This window comes from Rhipicephalus sanguineus, chromosome 10, assembly GCF_013339695.2.
Source record: "Rhipicephalus sanguineus isolate Rsan-2018 chromosome 10, BIME_Rsan_1.4, whole genome shotgun sequence".
In the NCBI taxonomy this organism is placed as follows: domain Eukaryota; kingdom Metazoa; phylum Arthropoda; class Arachnida; order Ixodida; family Ixodidae; genus Rhipicephalus; species Rhipicephalus sanguineus.
The window spans coordinates 94,977,751-94,993,988 of NC_051185.1; positions in this window are offsets into that span (position 1 = coordinate 94,977,751).

Consider the following 16,238-nt stretch of genomic DNA (forward strand, 5'->3'; position numbering starts at 1 on the left):
AAAGACTGCTGCGCACTCAGACTGGTAGACAGATCCTGGAGCGGCTGGGGTTTGAGCCCCAGGCGTGTTCCAAGCAGACAGGCAAAGTCCCACCGCGAGTCAGGGACAGGCTAAGAATACTCCCGTTGCCCAGGAATATGCACCCGGTGCATCACGAGAACAGGCGAAAGGACAGAGCTGAGGCGTTGCAGAAAAGCCTGAAAGGCAGGCAAGATGTGATTTCCACGGACGCGGCCGAATACAAGCAAGGCAAAGTATACGCAGCCGTAATTACACGCGAAAACGGAGGCCCTGCCTCGTACTGCAGCGTCAGACATTTAGGAGTAACAGAGGCGGAAGAAGTCGCCATTGCGCTGGCTTTGACTCAAAAGCATGTGAGAGTTATTGTTAGTGACTCACAATCTGCAATCAGAAATTTTGATGTGGGCAGGATCTCTGCCACAGCTGTACACATATTAGCCGTCGGACAGCCCCCGGCGGAGCAGGTTTCACTAATCTGGACACCGGCTCATCAGGGTTTGCGAGGGAACGAGAAGGCGCACGCGCTGGCCCGAGGTCTCGCTTTCCGGGATTCCAGCGCTGTCTCGACAACATCCCCAAGCGAGGAACCCCTACAGACCGCTGACGAACTGAGCACTTATAACGAAATCCTTAACCATTATAAGCTGGGGCGTAAGACTTACCCGAGAGCGCATAAGAACCTTTCAAAAAGCAGGAAGTTATGTGGAGAAAGTTACAAACAGGGGTATTTCCAAACCCGCAATTGTTGAGCAAGTGACATCCCTCGGTGTATAGCCCTCGGTGTAGGCATTGCGATGGTAGAGCGGACTTAGTCCACATGGTTTGGAGCTGTCCTAACTTTGATGAGCCAGACAGATGCAGAGAGTACTGGGAGTCCTTGCTACTCAACGAAGAGGAAAATGCTCAACGGCAAGTCATCCGTCTCGCCCTAACCGCCGCCACGTCCCAAGGGATGCCGGTCGACGGTTAGGGAGGATGAGTGTGGGTTTAGGCTGACGCCTCTACCCCGTCATCTATTTGACGTGTGCCAATAAAGTTACTTCTCTCTCTCTCTTCAAAACTAACGAATTCGCATTGGTTCTTGCATGGCGCATTCCTTAGTGATCTGTATCTTGCCCGCGTAAACAGAAAATTGGGAAGCCAACTTATGAATTCAAATGACAAGAAAGTGTACCGGTACGTTGACGATTAGCTTGTTTTACTGGAGAGAACCAGACTTGATAACGATGTGTCTCAGCTAATAGATGCTTTTACAAAATGCCTTCGTACGCTTCTTATCACCCATGAAACACCGGGAATCAACAGCCTCAGATATCATGCGGATGTGTTTAGCAGGTAACCATGTGTGTTGGCCGTATGAGCATAGAGCGAATGAGCCATTTCTGTCATTTTCGTCGGGTCATTGTGAGCTCGTATTGAGGTGTAGAGGGAAGCTGACTCTAATGAACGCGCTTCGCCGCTCCTTCTATCACAATTGTCGTAGCAGTGTCGTGCTCAGGCCAAGCGCATGAAAAATGCTGGGTACCCACAGCCAGTGATCACTTTAGTGGCCGAAGGTCTTAAAACCTTCAAACGTGGCCGCCTCAACCCTCTGACAAAAGTGCCACAAAAGGAGCGGGGAATGAAAGAAATGTATGCTGTGGTATCATATGTACACGGTGTATCACACAGGCCGGCTTAAGAAGAATGGAAGCACCGCTAACGTCAAGGCCATGTTCACAGCGCCAAACAGACTATCCAGTCTGTGCAAAGCCAGCTACCGGAAAACCAAGGAAGCTGGGTGTATGACAAATAACAGACATAGCTTTGTTGAGTGCGCCACCAATGTGGTGCATGCGCCACCGCTAACGTGCGGGAGGAAATAAACGCCGGCCAGACTGGTCAATGTATGAACGACAGCTTCCGGGAGCACGCCAACAATGTGCGCAATGGCGCGATGCGGGCCATCTTAGCCTCCACTGCAAAAACCGTGGGTTCAATGCCCTAGTATTGCCAATGCTACGTCGTGGCGAGGAGCGCCAAGCAAATGACACACGAGGTAACACAAGCTGTGAATATCGCTAAATGGCGAGCACGTGCGTAAGTCGAACATCAGTAGGTATAACAAAGAAAGAAATCAATTATCTTGATCACAATTCATGAACGACATGGCGGAAAGGGCAGTCAATATCTTCTCTTAATCTTTCCTTTTTTTAGCCGGCTTTCACTTTGCAGTTTTCATCGTTACCGACGTGAAATGTGAAAAATGCCGTCGTGCGGGCTTTTCACCAGTCGCATATATATGAGTGCGACGCCTTGAAAGTAAATGTGTTGGAAGTTAGTGCCTCTAGTCGTCGGTGTTGTTTTTGTCTTGTGTGTGCGCAAGAAACAGCAATGGAACCCCAACATGCCGAAATACACGTGTTTCCACAAATCATCAAGCTAACATGGCAAAGATTTTGAACGCTCTTTAGGATTTCGGGTTTTCCCTGTCGGCGATCCATGCCGCATTAATTGCCTCACATGTTACTGGCGATCCACTCGTGCGCGTCGCAGTCGGTGCGCATGTGGACGCGGAGGCCATTCACGTTGACAGTCGGACTATCTCTTTTTGCCCTCTTGTGTGCGCTGCTGCGCCAGCAATTCATATTACGCTCCCGGGTCCGAGCTGGCACAACCCTGTGACAGCAAAAGCGAAACAAAACGCTGCAGTAAAGATACACAATGAAATTTAAGGTTACAGTAAATATGAGATTTAAAACAGTATCCGCGCAAATCCAACGAATTCAGCTGTGTGATGGAAATCGGAGGTCTTATTTTACTCGGAAATTAGCGAATATGTTTAAAATAATTTTCCCGAAACATCAATTGATAGATCAGTCTAAATCAAAGTCTCACTAGCGCGTTACAGCTTGCTGCTGATCACCAGTTGTTTTGTCGTTGCATGCTGCCATGTTTTAGCCAACTGCTAAAAGAAACGCGGCTGCAACAACAAAATTTTGAGTCAGCATGAAACGACGCAGGGTCGAGTACACTCTTAAAAAAAGAGTCATGTCTACCTGACTCTCTTTGTGGCAGCCGATGGTCACCTTTTTTTTATTAAAGATAATCACAATACTCTGGTCGGCGCTCCTGCATGAAATAGATGACTCCCTTGCTCCAAGGCAGTCAACCATGGACATGCATATACAGGGTTATTTAAAAAAAAGAAAGCTTTAATGACTGCGACCAATATACAGTTCGCTGGTTTGGTGAGTGCATAAAATGATGTTCCGAAAGCTACCGGTTGAGAGTATAAAGAATGCAATCGTAAAATGCGGAAGTACGCACGGATTATGCGATGACTTCAGATACTATATTGATGAAATAGCAAGTCGAAACGTCTACAAATATGCAGGGTTCTGAACAAGTTAAAGTTTTGCCCACCAAGCGAAACATTGGCAGTTATGACAAGGATTGGCAATGACAGCGCTGACAAATTTCCGAATCTCTAAACGTTTGCAAGTGAGGTTTGTAGATTCCTACGACTGCATGTACTGCAGAAAACATACGCTTACTAGTGAAATGAGCATGCATGGTGTTGAAGGATTACACCTTAGCGCAAACTATGAAAGAAATGCATGAATAAGAAGTAGGAGAAAGGTCGGGGGCAGAAAGGTCTGCTTTCTCCTACTTTTTACTCGTACATGTGCCGCAATCCTGTCATGAAGACCCAACCGCATGCACGCGACTTTTGAGCGACTGCGACGAGCGACAGCGACAAACTGGCTCCGTCGCGCTGTCGCGTTGCGACGGGAGCACCAACATGTTCCCGAAGAAGTGTAACAGTTGCTCTATTGAAAACTATTGCGTGCGCGAAGATACGCTCATCGCGGCGTTGCGCATGAAAGAATGAGGCGCGCGAGAGGGAAGCGCGTAGGAGAGGAGAGAGAGGGGGAGGGGACGCGCATGCGCAGTGGGGCTATGGAAGCCGCGGGAGGGAGGGACAAAGCCCCCGCTGTAAGAGCTTCGCATCTAAAAGTCGCACTACATATGCATCGTAGAACATTACAGTTTACATTCGCAGTTGTATCGTTAACATCAGTGGGAGCTTCAACCACGATTGTGTGCAGTACATAACAGGCGTGGTTTGCGATCGACTCTGGCTCGACAATCAGGTGTCCTCGCTGTCGTGCAGGCGCTCGGACGATCAGCGCAGCAAGGCTTTCGGCGTGATTCGCGAGTACCGTCCGGGTCTCGGCAATCCAGCTGGGATACCAGTTTGCGGCAAGTGCAAGGGCACTTTGGTCTCTGGTAAGCTACCTAGCTAGCGAACGGTTACGTGTACCTCGGATGCCCTAAGGTCTACTGAAGCTGAACGCCGTGGAGGAACGACTGCTTTAGCTTCGACTGCCGTTCATGTGTGTTCATGTGTATTTGAATGATGGACGATCTGTCCCTTCATGTGGTGCTGACCGTTCTGTGATTCAGGCGCCTCATACAGATAATGAAAGCCATCTTAAAAGTTTTATTTTCTTCTCAGTAGACTGTGGTAACTACCCCCTACCTTACCCCGAATGATTTCTGCAGCTAACGTAGCTCCTGCAGCTCCTGCTTCCGGGATCGGCCGACTTTTGACGAAGCAAGGTTGGCACGCGATTATCTTTAGTCACGTCATGTCACAACATAACGTTGCCCTAATGACGTCGAAACGGCCTCACAAATTTCAGCGATTGCTGGCGTGACGATAAGCCGGATGCCTATTTTTCGTATCGCTTCGTGGTGACGCCGGCGCCGACGGTCCCCTTCCCCCTTTTATGACCAATCTAAGCCTCTCGCCTTAAAAAGGCGCAATTACCACGTCATCGCGCAAGCTTCTCTTTCACTCCTCCTTTTCGGCATTCCTGCGACTAAAATAATAAAGCCGCGCTCCTGGGAAGTGTGGGTGCAGGCGTGCGTTCACTTAGTCTTTGTGGCGTTTGCGCGATCTACTAAAGAGGACGGTAATACAGCCTCGCCGGACGGCTTACACCTTGGACAGTAGCACTGATAGTTGGACGAGTTGGTAAGGGTTCATGGTTATGAAACAGCGCAACGTAAAAACACGCAACATTCACAACGAGGAAGACATGAGGACAAGCGAGGAAGACAACAGTCTTCCCCGCTTGCCTCCGTGCCTTCCTCGTCTTCAGTGTTGCGTGTTTTTTCGCTGCGCCGTTTCACAATCATTACACCTTGGAGTTGTCGTACGCGAATGCTTTATGAACGCTGCAAGTTGTTCGCAAAATTTGGTGCCGAAGAGCGGAGGCCAGTGCAAATATACGCCAACATATTGTGAGAATATAAGTGCGGTGAGCTTTGCGGTAAGAGATGAAAGAACTTCGATGTCACCCTTGATATAAAGGGTCAATTTCAATTTGGAAACTATTATTGATTAGAGCGTGACCACCTGCGAATACAGTGGTGCGCAGGAAATCGGATGTCTTGTCGAGGCCGGTAGTTAGCAAGGCGGTTCAGAAAAAAATCCATGCAATATCCACGAAGTGAATGATGCTGGAGGAGCTAGCTCGAAGATAATCGGGTAAACGTGAATGCTCCGTGCAAGTCCTCTACTGTCATATAAACAGGTCACACGTTGTTATATAAGACATTGTGGTCAGGTTGTTCTCGAACCACAAGCGGTCGCAGACCTCGCAGATGTGTCCGAACGTGTGGTCGAGGAAATCGCACTTGAAGCGCGCGTCGGTGCCACCAACTTCAGGTAGCGACCACTTTCGTCGCTTGGTCGCTGCATCCCGTGCCCGTATACCTCTTCGAGGTTCTCTTGCCGCCCTTCCGCGCTGCCTCGGCTTCGCGGGCTTGTATCTCGGGATCCGCACAAGGCTGACGTCTCTCTGCGGCCTCGCAAGATCTCACCGCACGGTCTTGTCGGCGAGCTCGCACTGCTGCTGCCTTGCGAGCCCTCCGCTCCGCCGCCTTGTCTTCTTCGTTCGTGTTAGTAGTATCGAAGCGCTTTGCCGGAGTGGAACGAGCGCCGCATGCTAGAGTTGGCTATGCTATATGTGGTTCTGCCTGCGTTATCATCAAGGCTCTCGAAGAACAAGAGGAAGAAGACTTCTTGTTCGCCCAAGCTGCGCCTGTAGCGGTCGCCTCTGGAACTAAGGTTACGCGTACGGCGCGGGATTTTGCCCCAGCTTAAGAACCTAGCGAGCCATCTCTTAAAAGTCCACGGAGAATCTCCACTGCAATGCGTCTAAATGATCAGTAAGCGTTCGGTGCAATCACTTGCTCTTTTGCCGTCGTACGCTGCTGTTTTCCAAGAATTGAGAGAATTTCTTTTGCGATAATTGCAATAGACACTATCAAAAATATCTGGAAACGCAGAAGCGCTGTCTCGACAGCAGCACGCTAGTTAATATGTACGAACCGAAAACAGCCAAATAGCACGCTCTTTGTTCTTGACGACGTCCGGCGTAGCAGGAGTGTGCTTCCCACACTTGAACTGTTTGCGGCTTTTTCTGCACGTTGTAGTTTTTTTTCTCTTATTTTATTTAGTTTATTTATGTACACAAAAGATATTGTCAGTACATCACTACATATCATATATGATATTTATTGGAGTTTTATGGAGCATAATTCATATGATCAAAACATTTGCAAATATAAACGGTACATAACGATCATGCGCAGCAACATACAAAATATTTATACTGATACATAAGAAATGTGCTAATCTTAAGTGTGGGTAACACATATGTACATCATACGATCGCCACATTTACTAAGTATGCGCAATGATTTATGAGTTCACACGACAAATACGCTAGATTTAGCTGGGTGGTAGACATGTTGTCGTAAAGCTTGAAATTTATTCAACTCGTTACTACTAGTTATGCTTTCGGGTGATCTATTTCGTTCCGCAACCGCGGGATGGACGAAAGGATATAAACAATGTGGACGAATATAAATAGGTGGCTACGAATATATATTTTAAAAAGCATAGCTGCAGAATGGAGAAAATTATGAGGGAAATTCACGATCAAGTACTGCGTCATTGAAAGTTTGGAGGAGTTTTCACAAAATGTAAAGAGCAGAGAGGGTGAATCGCATATAAAAAGTGAAAACAAAGGTGGCCGTGAATATTCACTAAGGAGAGGGAAAAAGAAGTCACAAGGAAAATTGGCTGCGACAGCAGGAGGGGCACCGCTCTACAATTTGGAGCCAGAGCTGAATGAGTACAGATAAAAACACGCTGCAGAAAACATTCAGACAAGAGTGGAGGCATGCGTCTATCGTAAGAAAAATCCGAATATCAGATGTACTGCACTGCCTTGCGGTCCTGATTGGGGAAAGAGTCGACCTCAAACGCATTAACCGCGCTTTCGTTTCCAGGTTGGTTTTGCTGCACGATTCGATGACTTTGCTAGAAAAAAAAATGTTTAGTTGAATTACAGAAGGAAAGCGGTTCATAACGCCGTGCCATTAGCGTTTCCTTGAATGAAGTTAATGTTCGCGAAAAGTACCAAGACTAAATGGCGCGATGATGCGAGCTGGCACAAAACGTGTCGGTGACAAATCTCGCGAAGCTCGTCGAACTGTTTTGTTTGTGAGACAAAGTTTACGAGTATACAGAAACGTATGGCTTTCGTAATGCTTACGCTAAAACTTTCGACATATTTAGCAGTGTGTCGGAACGGAACGAAAACCAGAAAAAAACGATATTTTTGACCGGGACAAAAACGTAACCGAAACTTTATCTATTATTTCGTTCCGGAGTGAAACTGACGTTTTTTAACTTGTTTTTCGTTTCACGAGAAAACTTGGCAATCCGGAACAACTGAGCTCATGACAGTGAGAACTTATGCATCTCGCAGGGTACAGTAATAGCGCGTACCTCAGGCAGGTATTTCAAAGGAAAGAAATGTTGAAATTGTGTGAAAATCGAAAACAGTGGCAACAAGACATTTTTATATTAACGCGAGTGGACTTTTGCGCGCTTTTCACGCAGGCCAGCGCGGACAGGACATTGTCGGCGCTGAAGTTTGTTACAGCGAAATTTGTTGAGATCACAACAGCCGATATTGGGGACATAGTTGTCCGCCGCCGACGGTGTGCGTAAATGCTATCGCGTGAGATAAGAAAAAACATGGCTGATTCCCCTTTCATAGGAATCGGTATAACACGAAACTGAAAGATGTCTTCAAAGGGTTAGTTGAGCGATTATCGAGCATTGTTTCGCCATAAGGGCGAAGGAATGAATGCTATAGCAACAAACTGTAATATCACGCGAATAACGGCATGCAGCAGAAACTTGCAGCGCGCTCTAAAGCAGAAAGGACGCACGAAAACAAGATATACAGGATGAGCCCGAAATAACAACTGCCAGAAATGTTACTTCTTTGCGTGTAAGCAGCGCACTCTTTTTGGAAACCCGGCCGCTACAGCGAGCGAAATGACCTTCCTTCTCTCTGAATTGTCAACGGAAACTTGCGGTGAAAGGACAAGACGTTACGAGCCGCGCTCCTCATGATGTAAGCGCGTGCACACGAGAGACCCCCCCTGTAGAAGCGCGCTCGCATAGAGACGCGTGGGGCGTCGACCTTTAATGCGCGCCCTGCACGCTCTTCGCGCCATCTCGCTAGTAATAACAAGAACACGCTGAAGCCACCGAGCTCCGAATACCGCGAACGGTAAATGGTGTATATAAAAAGGATGCCGTTAGTAAGCTTAAGAACGTGCGCTCTGTGGCCGTGTGCTTTCACGCCGCGCGCTGCGGAGCGAAGGGTTGTAGGATCGACTCCCGGCAACGCAGCTTTTTCTTCTAGTTTTTTTTTTCTTTGCCATCTGTTGGTATATATTTTACAACTTCATATTCGTGACGAAAATACGTCAGTGGAGCCGTGGTGGACCCCGGCATAAAACACTTTCGTGTTAAAAATGAAATCAGAAACAAATTACTAGGATCGAATGGGAGTATTTCACCACAATGCTATGCTGGTACTTGTAACTCCTTCGCAAAAATACTCTATACAGGCGTCATGTCGGGCAAGAAATCTCTTAACATATGTAATATGTGTGGGCACGGCAGCATCATGCAAGCAATGCCACCTAATACCCGACTTATGTTGCTTGAACAGGTGTTCCTGATTTACGCATCTTGGCTAGCAAGCGCATCGGATACATGCGTGGCTCGACCGGCTGCTGACGCTGCTGATATCAGATTTGGATGGTTCGTGGGCGGCACTCTCGAGCGTAGCCATCGGGAAACCAGCGAAAGTTTCTTCACGGCTGCTGACGCTGCTGATATTGGCCTCGGACGGTTGATGGGCGGCACTCTCGAGCACAGCCATGGGGGAACCAGCAAACTACCCTTCGTGGAGAGTATATCCTCTGGGCCTTCACCAGCGGTCTCCAGTGGGCACGGCAGCAGCATGCAAGCAATGTCACCTAATCCCCGACCTATGTTGCTTGAACAGGTCAGTTACTACTCAAGTTATGGTTACAGAAGTGACGATAGATTTCTTGTAGTGCTGCCGTGCCCAAGTGTACTCTTTTCTGGATTTGCTTCGCTATGCCTACTGCTGTCCGGGGACGTTGAACTCAACCCAGGTCCTGATACTAAAGCTCTCTTACAAGAACTCTGCGAGGGCCAAAAGGCAATTCAAGCTGAACTAAGTACCCTCGGGAAAAAGCTAATTAAAATAGAGTACGCTCTTCAAATTAATAAAGACCAGGCAAAGAAAATAGAGCAATTGACAAAGACTGTCGCAGACGTTAATGAAACACTATCAAGACAAGAAGAAAGGTTGATCAGCTTAGAGGACAGGAGTAGACGGAATAATCTCCTGGTTTTCGGGGTGGCAGAAAAAGACCGCGAGACCACAGAAGACCTGGAAGAAGCTGTACTAGACAAAATATTTTTGAAAAAGCTTGGCGTGAAACTAAAAACTGTTGAACGAATCCATCGAATAGGCAGAAAGCAAAGGCGGTCGCCACGACCCGTAATAATGAAACTATTTGATTCACGAGAGAAATCAAATATTTACAAAAATTGCAAGAAGCTCAAGGGCAGCCCCATATCAGTGGGTGATGACTTCAGCAAGGAGACTTTAGCTAAACGGAAGCTGCTATGGCAGTCTGCAAAAGAGAAAAGGGAAGCAGGACAACGAATGCATCTCAGCTACGACCAGTTGGTCATTTACGCAGATGCTTATATCTGGGACTACAATGAAAACAGCCGAGTTAAACTGAAGAACGATAGGAAAAAATCACGCGCCACGGCGAAAGATAACTGATGCCATTTGCGACAGGATCCATGGGATCTACGCTTGCTGAATATAAATGCCCGAAGTCTCGTAAATAAAATAGATGATTTCGAATATATCTTGGCTTCCTATGACCCGCACATAATTACGGTTACAGAGACATGGCTGCGACCCGAAATACAGGACGCTGAATCGTACCACCGGGCTATAGATTGTTTAGAAAAGACCGTGATTCACGAGGAGGAGGAGTGGCAATAATTCTTAAAAAAAGTTTAGAAGCAGTGGCCATGGGAGGGATCGCTAATCACGAAAGTGTTTGGTGTGATATAAATTAGCAAGAACTTCCTTTATCTTGGGAGCCATCTACCGACCCCCCCAGTGCCCCTAACTCGTACATGGCAGATTTGCAGCAATACTTAGAAAATATTGTCACTCGGAGCAGCAAGTTAATAATTGCAGGTGATTTTGACCTGCCAGGAATTGATTGGGATAAGCTACAGGACAAATCAAAAGACAGAGTAGACAGTGAACTTCTACTGGACATAGCGTTTAATCATGACCTTACGCAGATAGTCCATCATAACACACGTGAAACAGAATATGTGCATTCTATACTGGATTTAGTTTTTCTTGATGGGCGGATTGACAACTACAACGTTTCCATTGAAGATGACTTGTCAGACCACAAACTTGTAATGGTAAAGATAAAAACTGATAATAGCTTGCCACGTGAAAAGGAAAGATTCATACAAGTTCGTAACTACAATAAGGCCGATGACACCAGCATACTCGATCACTTGTCATTTTCTTTGGACGTGTTCAGATGCGAAAGTGACGTCAATGCGCTGTGGATAAGATTTAAACAAATAGTCGCACTATGCATTACAAAATTTGTGACCCTAAAGAAAAAGAAAGTAAACAAACGGAATCCTTGGATGACAAGGTAGATAATACATCTGAAACGTGATGTTAACCGCTATAGGAAAAAAAAGTAAACAAAAGCCATTCGAATATATCAAGCCTATCGAAACTTTTACGGGATAAACTTAGTGAAGCAAAAAAGAAGTACTATGACGAGACGTTACCTACATTTATGAAATCTTCACCACATCGAGTTTGGCGTCACTTGCCTCACAGTGATAAAAGCTCAGGTTTGGCGCATTGTCTTGTAGGGAATCATCAGTTAGTGACTGACAGCTCTACTATAGCTGATATACATAACAGTTTTTTTCAGTTAGTGTTTAATGATTGCCCAAATAAAATTGATTTGCAAAAGTTCTCCACTACAGATTTATCGGTCATGCCTGATATTCAGATGACATGAAGGTATTGTGTCATTGTTGCTTAATAACAGGGCTGGGCAGTATCGCGATACAAGAGTATCGCGATAGTATTTCAGAGATACTTTTGAGTATCTGTATTTCTGTATCGGGATACATTTGAGAAATGTATTTGTATCTCAGTAGTGAAATACTTTTACGATGTATCGTTTCTATCGTGATGATATGCAGGACACGAGTATCCCGTTACATTTTTTTGTCGGGAATGAGTTGAGGCGTGTTTCCAAGGGGGGAATGACGTTTTTTTTGTTTTTTTTTGTGCCAAGACAAGCAAAGGCGCGCCGCCGATCGCCGACAGGAAGGGCCGCCTACTTTTTTTCGGGTGGCAAGCCATTACTTCGTGACCCCCCGCGCGGATGCCGCCTTGGAACAGAGCACTTTCAATGCTTCGCATGCGTTCACTTCTCAAACGGCGGAAGTGATTAGAAGATGGCTATCTTTGTCGCGCTTTCCGCCACCGCTCGAGCGTGTCGGGGTGCGTTCCTAATTGATCACAAACGTGAAACGGTCTTTTGTGGTACCAGGCTCCCCCACTGTCGGAGCCGACTTCGCCTGTTGCGGCTTGCAGAAATGGGTGCTGGTAGCGTCGGTGGTGGTGATAGCTTTATCGAAGAGTGACATTTTCGGCCTAGGCTACGAGTGCTTGCTGAGTTTCTGATGGGGCGCTCTGAGCAGCTGTCCCTGTTTTAACGTCTGTTTAGAGAGCTGGCAGGGGCGACTTGGGAGGGCTTAAACCATCTCACCCCCAAACAACGTGATTTTAGGAAGCCAATGTATGAATTCTGCAGTTTTGACTAGGGGTGTGCGAATATTCGAAAGTTTCGAATATTCATCGAATATTATATTCGAAATATTCGTATTCGATTCGAAAATCGTGTAATCGAAAAGTTTCGAATATTCGATAACTTCGAATATTCGAAAAATTCGAATATGCGATTCGATTATTATGCATGAAATAACTCGTCTTCCACATTTCTGCTGCGTTCGTATAGCTAAAAACGTTGCCGAGAGGAGCGATAAACATCGTAAGTACACGGAGGCACGATATCTGCCTGCGACGAGCGCCCCAATACGTATGATTTATTGCTGGTGCATCTCCGACGTGCAGCGCTGTTGGCGATCATGTAACCGTACATTTTCAATATTATGCGGCCGTAACGTGCCGCACTACCACTCGTTCACTATGCGGGACCACTTCTGAAGAAAGACAGTGACCCATGTGACTGATGGTGGACTGTAGGCACCTTCAAATACCCCAGTCTGACAAAGCTTTGCCCCATGTACCTCCCTATACCAGCCACTTCTGTTCCAAGCGAGAGTGCCTTTTCAGTGGCAGGGAGGGGGGGGGGGTAGGGTTGTCTCTGTTACAAGGGAGTTCCTGCTGCCTGATCATGTGGAGCAACTCATATTTCTTCATGAAAACATCTACTCATTACTTTCATTGTGCCGTGATATTTGCTTGTGTTGTGATGTGCATTGTGCTAGCCTGGACATTGTGTTCTGGAGATAGCAGTGTATGTTGTGTTGCCAGTCAGGCTGTTAATGTTTTTTTTTTCAAATAGCTGCGTGTTAAATAAAATATTGTTACTGTGGAGGCATTTTTCCTTTCATATTCGATATTCGAAGGTGCATATTCGTATTCGATTCGTATGCGAAAAACTTGATATTCGCACACCCCTAGTTTTGACGCATTCGGTTCCATTGCACTTAGGTAATTATGGCTGGCCTATGTGGGCAGTGGAATCCTCAGCCGTCTGACCCGGTGCCGACCGGGCCTGACGGCTGAGGATTCCGAAGATAAGGACCGACTTCGGCTACGGAACGGTCAGAACAACTCACGTGAGGGCGGATGTGTTTCGGTATCTAGATGACCCGAGAAGAGATATCGCCACGCTGCAGGGCTATCCGGCTATGAAGGCGGTATTTATTCACTATAACGCGAATTTGTGATCGTCTGCAGCGGTACTGAGACTTTTCTTCTGTCGTGAGTCTTGTCCTGAGGCCGAACCAGGGGCGTAGCCAAGGGGGGGGGGTTGGGGTGTTCAACCCCCCCTGAAATTTTTCAGTTTTGCTTGCGTATATATACACGCACACATACAAACGCACGCATGAACATACATAAAGAATGGTTGAACCCCCCCCGAAAAAAATTCTGGCTACGCCCCTGGGCCGAACCGACGCAGTCTAGAAGAGCCTATTTGAGATGCTCACACAGCAACATTCTAAGCAAAGCAGAATTTATGTGCAAAATAAATGTATACTTTTTCTCAGTTCACTGGTGTTCATTAGTGATTCGAGTGATTTGCTTAAACTGTGCTATTTCTAGCACAGCTCATTTTGTTGTCACCAAGTATGTCGATTACAGTGTCCAATGCTTGTTACTCTTGCTGTGAAATAGCATACTTTTTTATTGCAATTGATGCGTGCAATTATGTAATTAATACTAATTATGTACTTTTAACTCCCCCCCCCCGTCTGTAATGGCTTAATGGCGCTGAGGGTGCTCTAATAAATAAATAAATGAACTGAAAGTATCAATGTATCAATGCGCTGCAGCTTACATTATGGTGCACTTATAAATGTCTTTGTGGAGTATGAGCATCCTTGAAATAAAAAAGGAAGTATTCCAGTATCTGTATTGCTGTATCTGTATTCCGGAATACTTTTTCGTCCAATTGCGAAAGTATCTCCGAAATATCCCGTTACACTAAAGGCAAATGTATCTCAGTATCTGTATTTTAGGCTTCGAGTCCATGTATTTCGATATCTGTATTCCGGAATACTTTTCCGAGTATCTCTGCCCAGCCCTGCTTAATATCAACAAAAAAAATCCATAGGTCCAGATGGTATACCGAATAATTTTCCGAGAAGATATGCAGAATGGGTCGCACACTATCTCCTCATATTTAAGGCTTCGCTTCAACAAAGACAAGTTCCAGATGATTGGCTCATAGCACGGGTTGTGCCAACGCACAAAACTGGCGATCAAAAAAAGTTGAAACCTACCGCCCGATTTCTTTAACATGCGTGTGTTGTAAGCTTCTAGAACACATAATATCAAAATCAATGTATAAATACCTCGAAGACAATAAGTTATTCCTTCCTAATCAGCATGGCTTCAAACAGCATCTCTCAACAACCACCCAACTCTTGCAAACAGTCGACGACTTTACACGTGCTCTAAATGACAGAAGCCAGATCGAAGTAATATGCCTAGACTTTTCGAAGGCCTTCGATAAAGTTCCGCACACTGAGTTAATGCAAAAATTAGTATATCTTCGCATAAACAACAGCGTTGTACAGTGGATAGGCGCGTACCTGACAGGACGAACACAATACGTAGAAGTAAATGGCCACTAGTCTAATCCATTGCAAATCATTTCCGGAGTACCACAGGGCTCCGTCGAAGGACCAATACTTTTCCCACTCTACATAAATAATATTACACGTAACATTGATACAAGTACAACGGCGTGGCTTTTTGCAGATGTTTGCTTAATTTATAAAGAAATAAAAAATGCAAATGATCAGAAGGCACTTAACGACACCCTTGCAGTTGTCAGTAATTGGTGCACTACTTCAAAAATGGAAATAAATAAGACCAAAACTGCCGCGCTACGCATAACGAATAAGAGTAAAGACGTCCTCGTCTACAATTATACTATAGGCTCTACCCCCCTCTCTACAGTTGACGCCATAAAGTATTTAGGCGTGACCATAACAAGTAATTTAAAACGGAGTAGCCATATAGAAAAAATTTGCTCAGCATCGGAAAAGAAACTGTGGTATTTACGACGCAAATTGAAGCTCGCTACAACCCCGGTTAAGCTAACAGCGTACCTCACGTATGTACGGCCAACTCTGGAATACGCAAATATCATATGGGACCCCTCAGAAGTTGGGCTAATAAAAATGTTAGAAAGGGTACAGAGAAGAGCCGCTAGGTTCATACTTTCAAAATACGCCTCGAAAGAATCGGTGACAGAAATGGTACGATTTTTGGGACTTCCCACTCTAGCTGATCGTCGAAAACTGGCCAGACCGAAATTCCTTTTCCTACTCTCAAAAAATAAACTAAACATGGACATAAACCAATACTTAACGCCACGCAGAGTAAGAATTCTGAGAGGAATTAATGAACATACATATGAAGTACCCCAGCAACGCCTCAATATATATGAAAATTCATTTTTTTCCAAAAACTATTCAGCACTGGAATTCGCTGCCTTCATCATTGCTCCAATGTACCTCAGTTGAAAACTTCGAGGAAGGGCTCAAGCAATATTTAGCGCAACCTGAGCTCAAAGATTGACATATGTTTGACTTTTCGTCTTTAATTGTTTTATGCTGTAACTCTTGCTATATTAACTTTATTTAGGAGCTTGCTAAACAAATATACATCCGTATTGTATTGCACTGTATTTTATTCTATTGTATTGCTTGAATTTTGTATTTTGAAATGTCGTATTTGTTGTGCTTGAAAGGTTTTGTATTGTATTAGTGATAGTAGCTGTAACCCACCCCTGTAACGGCCTCAGGGCCAATAGTATGCTGAAATAAATAAATAAAGTAAATAAATAAGCATGGCAGAAGAGTAAAATAACAAACCGGCGTCACACAATGCGAATAGCGAAACGAGTCGGTCGTCGCGTTC